This window comes from Myotis myotis, unplaced genomic scaffold (assembly GCF_014108235.1).
Source record: "Myotis myotis isolate mMyoMyo1 unplaced genomic scaffold, mMyoMyo1.p scaffold_m19_p_6, whole genome shotgun sequence".
NCBI lineage: Eukaryota > Metazoa > Chordata > Mammalia > Chiroptera > Vespertilionidae > Myotis > Myotis myotis.
Genome location: NW_023416368.1, coordinates 58,050,290 through 58,065,138, shown reverse-complemented (window position 1 = coordinate 58,065,138; position 14,849 = coordinate 58,050,290). Strand labels below are relative to the sequence as shown.

General features: G+C 46.0%; 1 long non-coding RNA gene across 1 annotated transcript in view; it reads right to left on the bottom strand.

Moving 5' to 3' along the window:
- Positions 1–14,614, bottom strand: part of LOC118659359 — a 30,132-nt gene extending 15,518 nt beyond the window's left edge. The window contains exons 1-2 of the long non-coding RNA XR_004968503.1: positions 13,910–14,614; positions 10,296–10,515 (exon numbers count right to left, since the gene is read on the bottom strand). This is a non-coding gene — a long non-coding RNA (uncharacterized LOC118659359). The remainder of the gene's footprint in view (positions 1–10,295; positions 10,516–13,909) is intronic.
- Positions 14,615–14,849: the final 235 nt, after the last annotated feature.

The following is a 14,849-nucleotide window of genomic DNA, read 5'->3' as shown; positions in this document are numbered from 1 at the left end:
AACAATAATAGATACAGAGGCAGAGCTGCCTCAAACAGATTGTCAAACTGCAGCGGGAAGGCCGGGGAGGGTTGGGGGACAGGAGGTAGGGGGGTAAGAGATCAACCAAAGGACTTGTATGCATGCATATAAGCATAACCAATGGACATAAGACTCTGGGGGATAGGGGAGGCTAGGGGACTGTCTAGGGCAGGGGGGAAAAAATGGACACATATGTAATACCCTTTGTATTACTTTAAGCAATAAAAAAAAAAAAAAAAAAGAAACTAAATTGAAAGAAACCCTGGGGATTAACCCTGGTTTTGTCATTAACCCCTGTATGACCTTAGGCAATTTCCCCCCTCTGTCTGTCTCCTTTTCCTCATCAATTAAAGGATGGAGCAGTTGAAAAAAAAAAAAAAAAGATCTCCTCTGGCTCTGCCATAGAAGCTGAGTCAGAGCCCTGCCCGGGCCTGCCTCTCCCACCCGCGCTGGGCTCCACACAGCAGCAGGTGACTGTGGCTCCTCTGAACCACGTAAAGAAAGACTTCATTGTAGACTGGATTTTGATCCCAAATTCAAATTGGGCAACTCCCTCCTCTTTCCTCACTCCCTTGCATTCTTTGGTCTCTGCCTCATTCATGTTTTAAATCACACCAACTTGCTACATTGAGTGAAAGAGTGCTCCTATGCTCCAAACCCTCCTTGACAGTCTTCCAAGAGAGGGGCCGTGCTATGAAGTGGTTAGAGCACAGATGGTGATGTTGGAAAAATCAGAATTTAAATCCGATTTTGCTGTGCAAACTTGGGCCTTTGTTTCCTTATCCGTAACCCGGGCCTAATCATTGTGAGCTGATGTGAACAGAACTTACCTCCTCGTCTGGCACATCGTGGGCTTCCACAAAAGACAGCTATTAAAGCAGATACTAGAAAATGAAGGGTGGTCCCTTGATATCCCCGAGCGGTTCAGCTTTGAGCTTAGGCAGTATTTCCCTCTGCACATTAAAATCATCTGGAGAGATCTGAAAAACGGCTGGCCCAGCCCAGACTCTCTGCGGGTGGGACCCAAGCATCAGTCGTTTGTAAAGCTGCCCAAGTGATCCAGTGTGTGGAAAAGTGAAGAAGCATTGGAAAGGGAGCTGAGTGATAAACCGCCCAGGGCAGGTCTGCTGCAGTACAAACACTCAGAGGGAAGCCCCCTCGCCTCCAGGAATGCCCCTGAGGGTCATTGCACAGGACAGCATACAGTCCAGAGACAAGATGCCCAAACGCCAGGCGGCTGGGAGCCAATGAAAGTATTTCCAGCCGCAAAGGGGCCCAGCCCTCCCAGGGGGCCTGCGGCCTCCGCATCCCTCCCTGACACTGTGGACAAGAGGAAGGGGCTCAGTTTCCCTCTGCCCTGGCAGGGACCAGGCTCTGCTCTTTCTATGAAGGCCACGGCTGCCTGTTTCTAGCGAAGAGCCACGGGCCCTGCCTCCCTCACCTCGGGGCACCTCCCTGTGCCTCTGTTTCTATTTTCAGACCTCAGGCTGCATTCATAAATAACCTCCGGGAATACTGAGCAGGTCCCAGTGCTGTGTACCTTTCCACTCAGGAAACAGACAGGGAGTTCAACAGGCCCAATATCCGCTAGTTCCCACAGGCTAAGTATACCGATGACACATATTACAAAGAAAAAAACAAAACAGGCTGCTCTGGGTTGGACGGGGAGTCCCAGGGGAGGGGGTTTCCAGAGGCCACCAGCACCCTGCCCTCCCCTGCTTTTCTGACAGTGAGAATTTTGCTCTGGCCTCTGAATCCACGGGGAATTTCGGAATTTCGGGTTATGGAATGTGGGGGCTCTTCCTCAAGGGCCTGTGGCAGAGAAGAGGGTGGGGAAATGGGTAGCAGAGCAGAAAAAGAGAGCAGGAACCAAAGAGTATGAAGAAGGGCACTCTGGCCTGTGGAGTGAATCTGTGAAAGGAAAATGGAGAACGAACCACTTAAAAAAAGAAGACAAGGTGGAATAGGGACGTTAAAATATAAGTGAGGAAAGGATGCTGAAAGAATTTTTTTTTTTTTTTTTTTTTTTGTCATGGAGTACCACACTGATGGTAATTTTTTTCCTATCTATATTATAAAAGGCCAGTGGCTGTAATGCCATAACACCATAATGACTAAACGACCGGTCACCAGGAGGTGCATAGAGCACCTCTTGGGGCCCTCCTCCCACCCCCACCCCCCATCCCTGGGGCGCCAGCAGTGTCCACAAAGCGTGTGAGGCTTTGCGGGGCAGCGGACATGGCCCTGATGGCAGGCTAGGTCTAGGGCCATGGTCAGCAAACTGCGGCTCGTGAGCCACATGCGGCTCTTTGGCCCCTTGAGTGTGGCTCTTCCTAAGCCTTAGAAGTACCCTAATTAAGTTAATAACAATGTACCTACCTATATAGTTTAAGTTTAAAAAATTTGGCTCTCAAAAGAAATTTCAATCGTTGTACTGTTGATATTTGGCTCTGTTGACTAATGAGTTTGCCGGCCACTGTCCTAGGGGATCCTACATGCACACAATTTAATCGTGTGCTGGGCCTCTAGTATAAAAATATTTAATGAATATAGTTTTATTAACAACAAAATAAATATTCTTTAATTTAGAAAAGGAGAAGATTCCAGGTGGGATTATAAATTGGTACGAGGACTTTGGAAAAGAGTCTGGCCGCCCGTACAGCACAGTCAGCAATTCCCATTTCAGGTATATCCCTGGGTGCAGATGTTTGCCAAACATACAGACAGGGTGATCGTGAAGACACTGTTCTTACAGCCACAGCCCTGGTCCACTGAGGGAGAATGGATGAACTGTGGAAGGGAACTACAGCTACTTGTATTTGCGAAGATGAACCTCCCAAGCATAATATTGGAAAAAAGCATCAAGGACAAGTGTCACTGAAATGACAGTTTTATACCATTTATACAAAAACCCTCTAGAAAGCAAAATATAGTTTAGTAATAACTATATATGCTAAAACTATGTAAAAAAAAAACCCCACAAAATTCAGGGTAGTGGTTTTTACCTCTGGGAGGAGGGACAAGGGGAGAGGCAGTCAGGGAGGGTGACAATCTGGAATATTCTGTTTTATCAGCTGGTACTATGTTTATTTGATTACTCTTCTTTAAACCATACAAATGCATTAAAAAGCCCACATCTTATGTGTGATATATTTTATAATAAATAAATAAAAACATGAAGGGGGGAGATGGTGAAGCAGTAAGGAAAACCAGGGAGAAATAGGAGGAGAAATAAATGAGAAAGGAGACGGTGAAGAGAAGAAAGCCATTCTGGGGGAAGACAGCAGTCACACTTGGTCTGAGCTGCACAAGTACACCCGGGTGTTGTAGAGGCTGCATGTATGGCACCAGAAGACGGTGTTCCCCAGGCCTCACCCTCCATTCACTGTCCTCCCCGCTCTATACTCTCTAGCTGGTGATGTAGTCATTCCCCCCCCCCTTTTTTTTTTTATAATGGAGCTAGCATTTTTATTTCCTTTCAATACGATAATTAATGTCAATTAGCGATTACTAAAGATGTAGATTTAATTAATTAATTAATTAATTTATTGTTTAAAGTATTACATATGTCTCCTTTTTCCCCCGATTGACCGCCCCTCCACCCCCACCACTCCCACCCCCCAGGACAAGCCCCACCACCCCAGTGTCCGTGTCCATTGGTTATGCTAATATGTATGCATACAAGTCCTTTGGTTGATCTCTTAGCCTCCCCCTCCCACCTCCCCTGCCTTCTCTCTGAGGTTGGACAGTCTGTTTAGTGCATTCTCTCCCTTTTGACAGTCACTGATGTGCTGATGATGACCAAAATTCTGCCTCTAAATAAGTCACCTTCATTGAGCCTTGGACTCTTGCTATAGACTGAAGGTTTGTGTGCCCCCCGCCCCCCGCCCCTCCTCCCCGCCCCCCCCCCCCCCCCTCCCAGCCCCAACTTCATATGTTCAAACCTAATGTGGTGGTATTTGAAGATAGACTTTTGGGAGATGATTAAGTCATGAGAGTGAGCCCTCATCAATGGGACTAGTGCCCTTATAATAGAGGTTCCAGAGAGTTCCCTCACTGCTTCCGCATGTGAGGACACAGAAAAAAGACAGCAGTCTATGAACTGGGAGGTGGGCTCTCCTCAAACACAGAATCTCCCAGTGCCTTGATCTTGAACTCCTTAGGCCCCCGGAACCATGAGAAGTAAGTCTCTGTTGTATATAAGCCACCCAGTCTATGTTGTTTTATGATAGCAGCCTGAACAAACTAAGATAGCTACTATGTCTAACTGCCTATTGGATATCTCTACTTGGCCATCCACATGAACACTCCAACTCAAGAGCATTATACTCCCTCTCACGAAGCTCTTTCTTCTGTGATCTCCTCCTGCCCTAAATGGCACTATCACCCAGTGGCTGGAATCATAGAAGTTACCCTGGTTTCCTTCCCCATCCTCTTATTCTATAAAGGTTTGGACTTTTAAAAAATATATGTTATTGATTTCAGAGAGGATGGAGAAGGGAGAGATAGAAACATCAGTGATGAGAGATAATCATTAATTGGCTGCCTCCTGCACACCCCCTACTGGGAATTGAACCGTGACCTCTTGGTTCATAGGTTGACACTCAACCACTGAGCAACACTGGCTGGGTCATACAGACTGAACCAACAGATTGCTCAAAACATTAGAAGCAAGATTTAGTCCACATGTTTAAAATAAAATAGGTATATTTTAAAACCTAATACTTTAATATTTAGAAATATACTAACACAGCGGTATATGTCAGATTATCTGTTATAAAATATTAAAGAATGTTTTCAAACCATGAAAGTTTAAGTAATTGTACACGAAAGAGAGAATAATGACTTAGTTCAATATTCCTCATGCCCCCTCCTCAACTCTGATGTTAAGGGGAAATTGAATCACATGTTCCTCTCCATAATTTCCTTCGAATACCTCCACCACTATATCCACTCTACTTACCTACTTAAGTGTTTGTCTCCCTCAAAAGACTATAAACTCTTATCAGGGACAAGTAAAATGCCTGCAGTATAAGGTTGTCAGGAGATTCAATGATATAATGTGGTAAAGTATCTAGAATAGTGCCTGGTATATCATAAGGAATGTATAAATACTTGTATTTGTAAAATACAAATTATTTTTGGTGACCTAGAAAAATGTGTATTTTATAGTGGTTGCAACTATCAAGTGAATTTAAAAAATGAATGAAGGAAACTTGAGTTAAAATTCTAGTTACTATGATATATATGTCTCCTAGTAACAGCTACAAACCATAGTGAAATCCTCTATTTGTATATTGCTCAGAGATTCCCAAACACAAATCAAATCTCATTATAATAAACCTGAAGACTCTGTAATTGCTGTTGTAAGTAGGCCACCAGCTGGCACTTGGAAATGTTTTGCTATACAGAGTTCTTGTTGTTGTTGTTATTATAATTACATGTATCATGATTGAATTTAACTAAGAACTTGTCTAAAGCATGCATACACTCACAAAAACCATGAGGATTTAAAGAAAGTATATAGGACAATAACCTCATGTCCTTATTTTTCTATCAAAAGAACTACCATGCATGCAGCAATTTCCAAGATGCCTCAAAGGAACTGGAAGCTTTAGTTTCTGACCTGGCATGACACCAAGAAAACAATTTCTGTTTTTAAACATTGTCCTGCTTTCTGACTCTGTGGCATACCTGCCTACTCCTTGGGCCTGAAGTCTGCTTCTGAGTAAAGAGAGTAGAGAGGCATTATAAAATGTGATTTTGATCCCAGAAGTCCTATTGCTTAGCAAATTAAGTTAAATTAACTAAAAATAATTTAGGAAATTTAGAAAAAGCAACATCACACAAAATTAAATTTCCCCCTAAATTGAATTCCAGGATGTTGAATGATGCAACTGGTTAAATGAGACTTGTTAGTTCAATAAATAACCAATCCGTGGGACTTACTGTGCTTGCAGTAGGGGTGGCACAGTGACCCAGGCACAGCCCCTGCCCACCAGGAGTTCTCAGGAGGAGAAAGCCACAGGGAAGCAGGCCATTACGATGCCCTTCACCAGGCTCCCTCGGGGCCAAGCTGGAGAGTACAAAGGGGTACCTGTCATCTACAGTTATAAGTAAAAACCCATCGGGGCCTCCCTAGGAGCTTTGCAGCTAATCCCTTCTCAGATTTGCCCAGAATAAAATGCAAACCTTACCCTAAAAAAACCACACAGCACAAAACAAAACCCACACCTAATCATCTTACTGAGATGTCTTCCCAGATTTGAGTTAGTGGCCATTTGCTGCTTGAAAGCAAATGGACTTAGAAGCTTGCCTTGGTTTTCCCTATTCACACAAGTGTCTGATCTTGTTTCTATCCTTGCTTAGTTATTTGCTGTAATAATAACTTGTGGCAGTGAGTTCTCCTGGGTTACTATTCACTGTGCACGGGAAGGATTCTTTGTTTCATTGGTTTAGATTCGTGTGGGAACCACTATGCTCCTGTTAAGAGAAAAGCTGGTTAATAGCAGCTAAAAGGGGCCATTCATCGCTCTGCTGGGGATACGGACGGGAAAGAGGGTCAGAAGTTCTGGCACCTGGTCCCCAGTCTGTACCCTTACACAAGTCATTTCAATCATGTCACATCTTCAGCTATAAGAATAAAAGAAATGTATTTTAAAAGGTCACCTATTAGGCTGGTGTACTGCATCATGGCGCACAGATCAGCATGGGGGAACAGCTTGGGGAGGCACCAAAGAGCAACGGTCTTAAATTCTATCAAATATATTTGTAACCTTACTTCTCATTTCATTTGCCAGATCTCTTGGAAGTCTTTCAAACTAAGGGCTTTAATATTCCATCACCAAGTTAATGCATTTATTGGGCACTTATATCAGATCTGAGACTAAAACATCAGGGCAATGATTCTCAAAGTGTGGCCCAGGAACCCCTGGGGGTGCCAGACTCCTGCAGGGGCTCCACAAGGCCCAAATTCAAGCATAGATGCCTTCAAAGTGCTAGGTAGATAAATAGATTCTAATGTCCTAGAGGATGAAAAGTTCATTACAGTTTCAGATTTGATATTGCAACTAGTCTACAAAAAAACTATCATTTGTGAATTTTTGCATAGTATCAAAAAAATCTACAATTATTTGAAAAGGCTGTTAAAATACTCTTCTCTTTTCCAACTACATATCAAAGTGGGGCTGGATTGTCTTCATATACTTTAACTAAAACAACGTTTTGCAAGAGATAGAATGCAGAATCATATGTGAGAATCCAGCTGTCTTCTTTCTATTAAACCAGACATTACAGAGATCTGGAAAATTCCAAACAATGCCACCTTTTTCACTAAGTTTCTGTTGTTTTAAAATGTGGTTATTTTTCATGAACATATGTTACTTGTGTTCATGTGTATTAGGTATGTTATTGTTATTTTCAAATGAGTTAAGTAAATATGTTTAATGCCTCTGTTTTTCATTTTAACACTGCAGATATATCCACAGATCTAGCCAACATAAGCAACTATTTGATATCGTCAATAATTTTCAAAGCTTAACTTTTTATATTGAGATAACTGTAGATTCATAGGCAGTTTTAAGAAATAATGCGGACAGATATCAGGTACCCTGTACTCAGTTTCCTGAGTAAGAATGGTAACATCTTGCAAAACTATAGTACAACATCCTAACCAGGATGTTAACATTGATATGGTCACAATATAGAACAATTTCATCACAAGGATTCCTCATTTCCCTGTAAGCCACACTCACTTTCCATCCACCTCCATGTCTTTCTTAACTGCTGGTACTCACTAGTCTGTTCTCCATTTCTACAATTTTATGATTTCAAGGATGTTATATAAATGGAATTATAAAATATGTAACCTTTGGGATTGGCTTTTTTAATTCAACATAATTTTCTGGAGATTGACCCAGGGTTTTTAATGTATCAATAGTTGATTCTTTTTATTGCTGAGTAGTATTCCATTGTATGAATGTACAATAGTTTGTTTAGCCATTCACTCACTGAAGGACACCTGGTTACTTTCCATTTTTGGCTATTACAAATAAAGCTGCCATAGAGGTACAGGTTTTGGTGTAAACATAAGTCTTTGTTTCTCTGGGATAAATGCCCAAAAGTATAATTGCTGGGTCATGTGTTAGTTTCATGTTTTGTTTTTAAAGAAACTTCCAAACTGTTTTTCAGAGTGGCCGTTTCAAATATTGAACTTGTCTTGTATTTCTAGATAAACCCCACTTAGTCAGGGTGTATAATTTTTTCAATATATTGCTATATTCTATTTGATAATTTGTTTATATTTTATTGATTTTTTACAGAGAGGAAGGGAGAGGGATAGAGAGTTAGAAACATCGATGAGAGAGAAACATCAATTCAGCTGCCTCCTGCACACCTCCTCCTGGGGATGTGCCCACAACGAAGGTACATGCCCTTGACCGGAATCGAACCTGGAACCCTTCAGTCCGCAGGCCGACGCTCTATCTACTGAGCCAAACCGGTTAGGGCTGATAATATTTTTAAAGGATTTTTTTTGCATGTACCAGTATATTCATGAGAAATATTGGACCCAAAATTTTTGTATACTCTCTTTTTCTGGTTTGGGATCAGGGTATTACTGGTTCCATAAGATGAATTGGAATGTATTCCTGTCTTCTGTTTTCTGGAAGAGGTTGAGTAGAATTGGTATTCTTTTTTAAATGAATGGTGGAATTCTCCAGTGAAACCATCAAGGATTTTTTAAAAAAATATTATTTTACTGATTTCAGAGAGGAAGGGAGAGGGAGAGAGAGATAGAAACATCAATGATGAGAGAGAACCATTGATCAACTGCCTCCTGTACAACCCACACTGGGGATGGAGCCCGAAACCCGGGCATGTACTCCATCTGGGCATGTGCCTTGACCGGAAATCGAACCCATGACCTCCTGATTCATAGGTTGACGCTTGAACACTAAACCATGCCAGCCGGGTCCATCTGGGTTCTTTTTTAAACAAGTTATTTAGTTACAAATACAATTTCCTTAATAGTTAAAGGGCTACTCAGATGATCTATTTGATACTGAGTGCATTATGGCTGTTTGTTTTTGGAGGAAGTGGTCCATTTCATCAAAGTTGTCACATGTATGTGCATACACTTGTTCATAATATTCATGTATTTTGATATCTGCAGGTCTGTAGTGATAGCCTTTGTTTCTTTCCAAATATTGGTAATTTGAATCTTATTTCTTTTTGTTTTGCTAAAAACTTAATCAATTTTATGATCTTTTAAAGAAACAGCTCTCTTTTCATTGATTTTCTTTATTTGAAAACAGATGTTTCTCTGTTTCAATTTCATTAATTTTTATGTTATTTTTTTCTTCCGCTTTCTTTGAATTTAAGTTCTTGAGGTGGGAGCTTAGCTTAGATGACTGCTTTGCAACTTTTCTTCTTTTCTAATGTAAGCATTTAGTTCAATAAATTTCCTTTTCAGCACAGCTTTATCTCTATGCCACACATTTTTTTAATCTAGGGGTGGGGAACGTCCCACCCACTGGCTGTATAAGGCCCGCGAAATAATTTGGTCTGGCCCTGCCAAGGCATTAGGGGTGAGTTAATTAAATGTGTGACCAAATATAGCAGCTAATTTTTAAGTTGACAATTTTGTCTGGCCTGTGAGTGATGTTATAAATATCCAAATGGCCCTGGTCAGAAAAAGGTTCCTCACCCCTGTAAACCACTCTAACAATTTCTGTCTTCTACCTGTCATGTGGCCCCACTGCCACCACGGAGAGGTGGCCTCGTTATTCTGGGGAATGGTGCGAGTCCTGACTCTCCACTAAGCTGCCTCTGGCCCCGCTCACGAGGCAGGAGGGGATACTGCCTCCTTACTGCCAGGTGGCCCACTGGTCTCCGCTGGCACGGTGGGGCTATGTGTGTGGTGGGGGGAGGCTCATAGGTGACAGGGATGAGAATTCTGGCCCCCTGCTTGGCCTGCTCTGACACCCCCTGTGGGGATGTTGGGGTGCTCATTACAACCTAGTGGGGGCAGAAGTTGAGGTCCCCACTTGGTCTTTTCTAGGTGGTTTCGGTGGGGCCGTGGCTTTTGCCTGAAGTAGAGTGGTCACTGTCTGAAACCTTTCTGTCTTGCTAAGCTGCTGCGTTCCTGATCCTTCAGCTGGACAGGGGAGACTTTTGTTGGGGCTTTTGTCTGGGCCACTGATATTTTGGGGTTGATGCTTCTTCAACTCCAAGTCTGGGATAATATGAGATAAGAAGTAAACCCAGGGACTCACCTCTGTGTCATTTCTGGGGTCCCAAAGTCCTAAGCCATTCTGCCACCTTCTCTCCACAGTTCAGAGCTTTATGTTTGTTTTACATACGACGTCCAGGATTTCTGGTTGTATTTTGCGCAAGGAACGCACAAGGGAAAGTTTGTATAGCATCTTCCAGAGCAGAATTCTCCACAGCAGTTGGTTAAGAATGTGAAGGGTCCCGGGTTTGAGACCCTCTGGTCTGGAGGAGAGAAAATGTGTAAATCATTGATCCTTACTCTCGGCCTTGCCATCTTGCTGTGAATGTGACACACTAGAATTTTTCATACCTAGCTCTTCTTGCTAAACTATATATTTTAAATAAAATAAGCTACCACCTATTATAAATGGTAGAAGCTAATCCTTTTCCATTTGTGTTACCATCGTAGGGAGGGGCTTGCTTTTCTACCCTCCACCCCAGGAAACCACACTGCTCCACACCACACAGCGATACCATGGATGGTGGCAATTGGTGTTTGCAGCTTGCGACAGTTTACAAAGTGTCCTCATGTAGATGATGACATTGATCCTTACAATAGCCCCATAAGGTCAGCAGAACTGGTATTATCATCTCCAGGGCTGATATTTGGCTGCCACACACCAGCACAGTTGTGCTGGCTGCTAAGGTAACAAAATCCTCTGTAAAAGCTGCTGCCTACAACCCCCAAGCACTCCCCCTTCTCCCCCAACACCTGTCCCTCCATGTCAGTGGTTCTCAACCTTGGCTGCACATTAGAATCACCTGGGAATCTTTTTAAAATCCTGATTTCTGGGCCTCATCCTCCGGAAATTCTGTTTCTTTGTTACTAATGTTGTGGCCCCGCCCCATAACAAAGAAACAGAATTTCCGGAGGATGAGGCCCAGAAATCAGGATTTTAAAAAGATTCCCAGGTGATTCTAATGTGCAGCCAAGGTTGAAAACCACTGTTCCATGATCCTGCAGCTGAAAGGTTAACACGAGGCCAAGACGGGGCCTGGCTGGTGTCAGATCTAGTTCCCGAGCCCCTCCTGTCTATCAAATGCCTTGACTGCCACCTCTTAATCTTCCTCATGAGACGCTGAGGCTCCAAGAGCAAGGGACCTGCTCACGGTCTCCAACCCTGGATGTCAGGGTCCAAACACACAGATCTTTCCTGAGCCAATAATAGACACAGAAGTATGGGCAGTGGGGCTGACAGAGGGCCCCTCTGAGCCTCCCCACACACCCTGCTGGTCTCTTCTGCCCTTGTCTGTGCCTGGGCACCTGCTATTCCTGCAAATGACTCAGACACCCGCCTGCAGAGCTTCTCCCGGAACCTCAGCCCCAGCTGGTCTTCCCTGTCTAACTTCCCGGCGACACACCTCCCCAGCCTCTCACTCACACAGCATTTTCTCTCAGGGGGCTCTATAATAGAGCATGCCTCATGGTTTATGTTGCTCCTCTAAGAGCACCTGCTCCTTGAGATGAAGGGCCACCATATAATCCCAAACCACGTGGACTGCAATGTTGTGCACACCACGGGTTCTCTGAAGCCTGCAAGCATCTTGGCGGGATTGGCAGGTCACGAATGGCCTGAGCAGGAAGACGGCCGCTCCGCGGTCTCTCCTCCTCTCTCCTTCCTGCTGGCCGCCCGCCCACTTACGGCTTCTGACATGTACACACCCGGGAAACAAGAGATGTCTGACTCCGCGTCTGCTTCTCATGTGCCCGCAAGCATGGAAGGAAAGGTCTCTACGGGACCGGTGTGTGGTGGGTGCATGCTCACTTCCCGGACCGTTTCCTAGGACATGTGTACTTAACAATGTTAAAACGGACATGAACTTTGATGAGCTAGTTGGAAAGTGGAACTAAGTGCCACTCTTTGGCTGACCTTCGGAGATCCCCTGGGCTGGCGAGTTGTTGGGAGAGTAACCAGGCCGGCTGCACAGTGTCCAAGCCTCTGGCTGTGCGGCCTCACGGCCCACGATGGCCTGTCTCGGCCGCCACAGCTGCGTTCAGAAAGCACTTCACGACATGCTCTGCGAACACAGCAGCCAACCGGTGGGATGAGCCTGAGGTTGATGAGGCCTGACTGGCTAGGACAGTGGTTCTCAACCTTGGCTGCACATGAGAATCACCTGGGAATCTTTTTAAAACCCTGATTTCTGGGCCTCGTCCTCCAGAAATTCTGTTTCTTTGGTACTGATATTGTGGCCTCGCCCCATAACAAAGAAACAGAACTTCCGGAGGGTGAGGCCCAGAAATCAGGGTTTTAAAAAGATTCCCAGGTGATTCTCATGTGCAGCCAAGGTTGAGAACCACGGGGTTAGGAGAACACTGACCAATGGCCGTGGCTGGGCAGGTGTGTGAGGGGACAGTGTGGGATGAAGAATTCCCTGGAGCTGACGTGGGGTGTTCAGTCTCCCAGCTCCCTGCCCCTCCCGGGCCTCCTCCTGCTCTGTCCCATGGGCTGCTCTTTTAAGGGGTTTTGAGGTAAACCATGTTTCCCCCATGCTCAGAATTTAGACATTTCCTGTGAGTGGCCAGCTACGCACGTCGGCCTGCAGTGTGCTTCTTTCTTGAGAGAGACACCGTGAGAAGGTAGAGAGGAAAGGGAGAGGAGTGAACACGACAAGGAAGGAGAAGGGGGAAGAGACTGAGGAAAGGACAGGCCCCGGCGAGCCCGGGCCACCTGCCAGCGCTGGCCGTGCCCCACCAGCTGTCAGTCAGCACAGGAGGGCCCTGGGCCTGAGGAGGCGCCGCTGTGGGGACGGCGGACACCCTCTGTGAGGACAGGATGCTCCGTGGGCCAGGAGCCTCCTTGTTTGCTTTCCTGCGACTTCCACAAGAAAACAACCCGAAGCATAAAACTCGCTGTCCCTTTGCTGCCCGAGGACCACGTGTTCTGTGGCAGGGCTGAGGCCAGCATGCCACCTGAGTGTCCCAGGGCACTGACAAAGCCTCTCTCTCTCTCTCTCTCTCTCTCTCTCTCTCTCTCTCTCTCTCTCTCTCTCTCCAGGCCTTTCTCATACAAGGCACACCCCTGGGCAACACGGGGCCCTGGTGCAGCTGGTGGTGTCAGCGGGCTGGGTTTTGTGCCCTCAGTCCCACACCTCGGGCCTGGGCCTGGGCCTGCCCCTGCCCCACTCTGGACTCTCCTTTGCTCCTTTTTGTGGGGACGACAGTTGGGAGAATTTTGTTTTACGTAACTGTGATGGCGGCTGCCTACCTTGTGGAGAATGAAAAACCAAACCAAATGAAATCTCTTTACTGGTTTCCTTTTGTAAACATTTCATCCCCCAAGGGCTGGGGAGCTCTAAGGAGCACAGTCTTCCCAACGGTAATTACAGCTTCAAGAACACGGCAGCCCTGCGTCTGAGTCTGCAAAGCCCAGGGAGTTGTTGATTTTGTGTGAGCCACACCCACTGTGCAGTTCCCCAGCCAGGAGCAATGGTGTCCAGGACACCCCCTCCCCCACGCACCCCGCTCCCCCACGCTCCCCTCTCCCCCACGCCAGGCCTGCGCCTCCCTGCCCTGAGCAGGAGGCATGACAGGGCGCCGCCTGGGAGGGCTCCTGGACGGGGCACCCGCTCGGCTACCCACCCAGCCGTGGGCGGCCCAGGTGGGAAACAATACCTTCATTCACGGGAGGCAGGTGGTTCCGTTGCAACACAGAGTGAGAGGAGGCAGGCCTCGCGGTGAGAGGCTATTCTGGAAAGGGGAGGAAATGTGTTTCCAGAGGGACAGGCCACCAGGTGCTGTCGATGTGCCCAGCCCTCCCACCACTCCAGGGCTGGCGGCAGCTGGGACACTGCCGGCATGGCTAACCGGTCATTAAAATGCCATTGTGTCTTGGTTCTGGGTGATAAATAGCGGCTGTACCAGCCTCGCCGTGTCCCAGCCTCCTGGGCCTCCCATTGCGAGGTCCCCGTTCGTTCGTTCCCATGGCCCGACTACTAAGGATTCCTATCAGGGCCTGCAGGAATGTGCTCGCCCCCACCTGTCAGTGCTGTCAGTCTGATTGTCAAACCTCACCCACCCCCACGCCAATCAGAATTAATTGCCTTCCCGAGGAGGCACATAGCTCATGCGCACTCACCGGGCATTCTCCACATTCTTTAGCGTCATTTCTATGTTGTGCACTTACGTGCATTCAGGTCTGTTTCCCCTTCCCGGGAACCTCTCACCCAGTGTCCCTCGGTGCCTAGGATGGACTGGCTGCCACCACCTACATCAGTGGTTCTCAACCTTCCCAATGCCGCGACCCTTTAATACAGTTCCTCATGTTGTTGTGACCCCCAATTTCATTGTTACAAATGGAACATAATTAAAGCATAGTGATTAATCACAAAAACAATATGTAATGATATATGTGTTTTCCGATGGTCTTAGGCAACCCCTGTGAAAGGGTCGTTTGACCCCCAAAGGGGTCGCAACCCACAGGTTGAGAACCGCTGACCTACATGGTCGTGATGTTCATCTGCCTTAGGGTTGGCTTGGAAGTGGGGAGACAGGGTGAGATGAGGCCCATGTCTGTGTGGGCACGTGTGGGTAGGGCCTGAGGGGGCACTTCTGC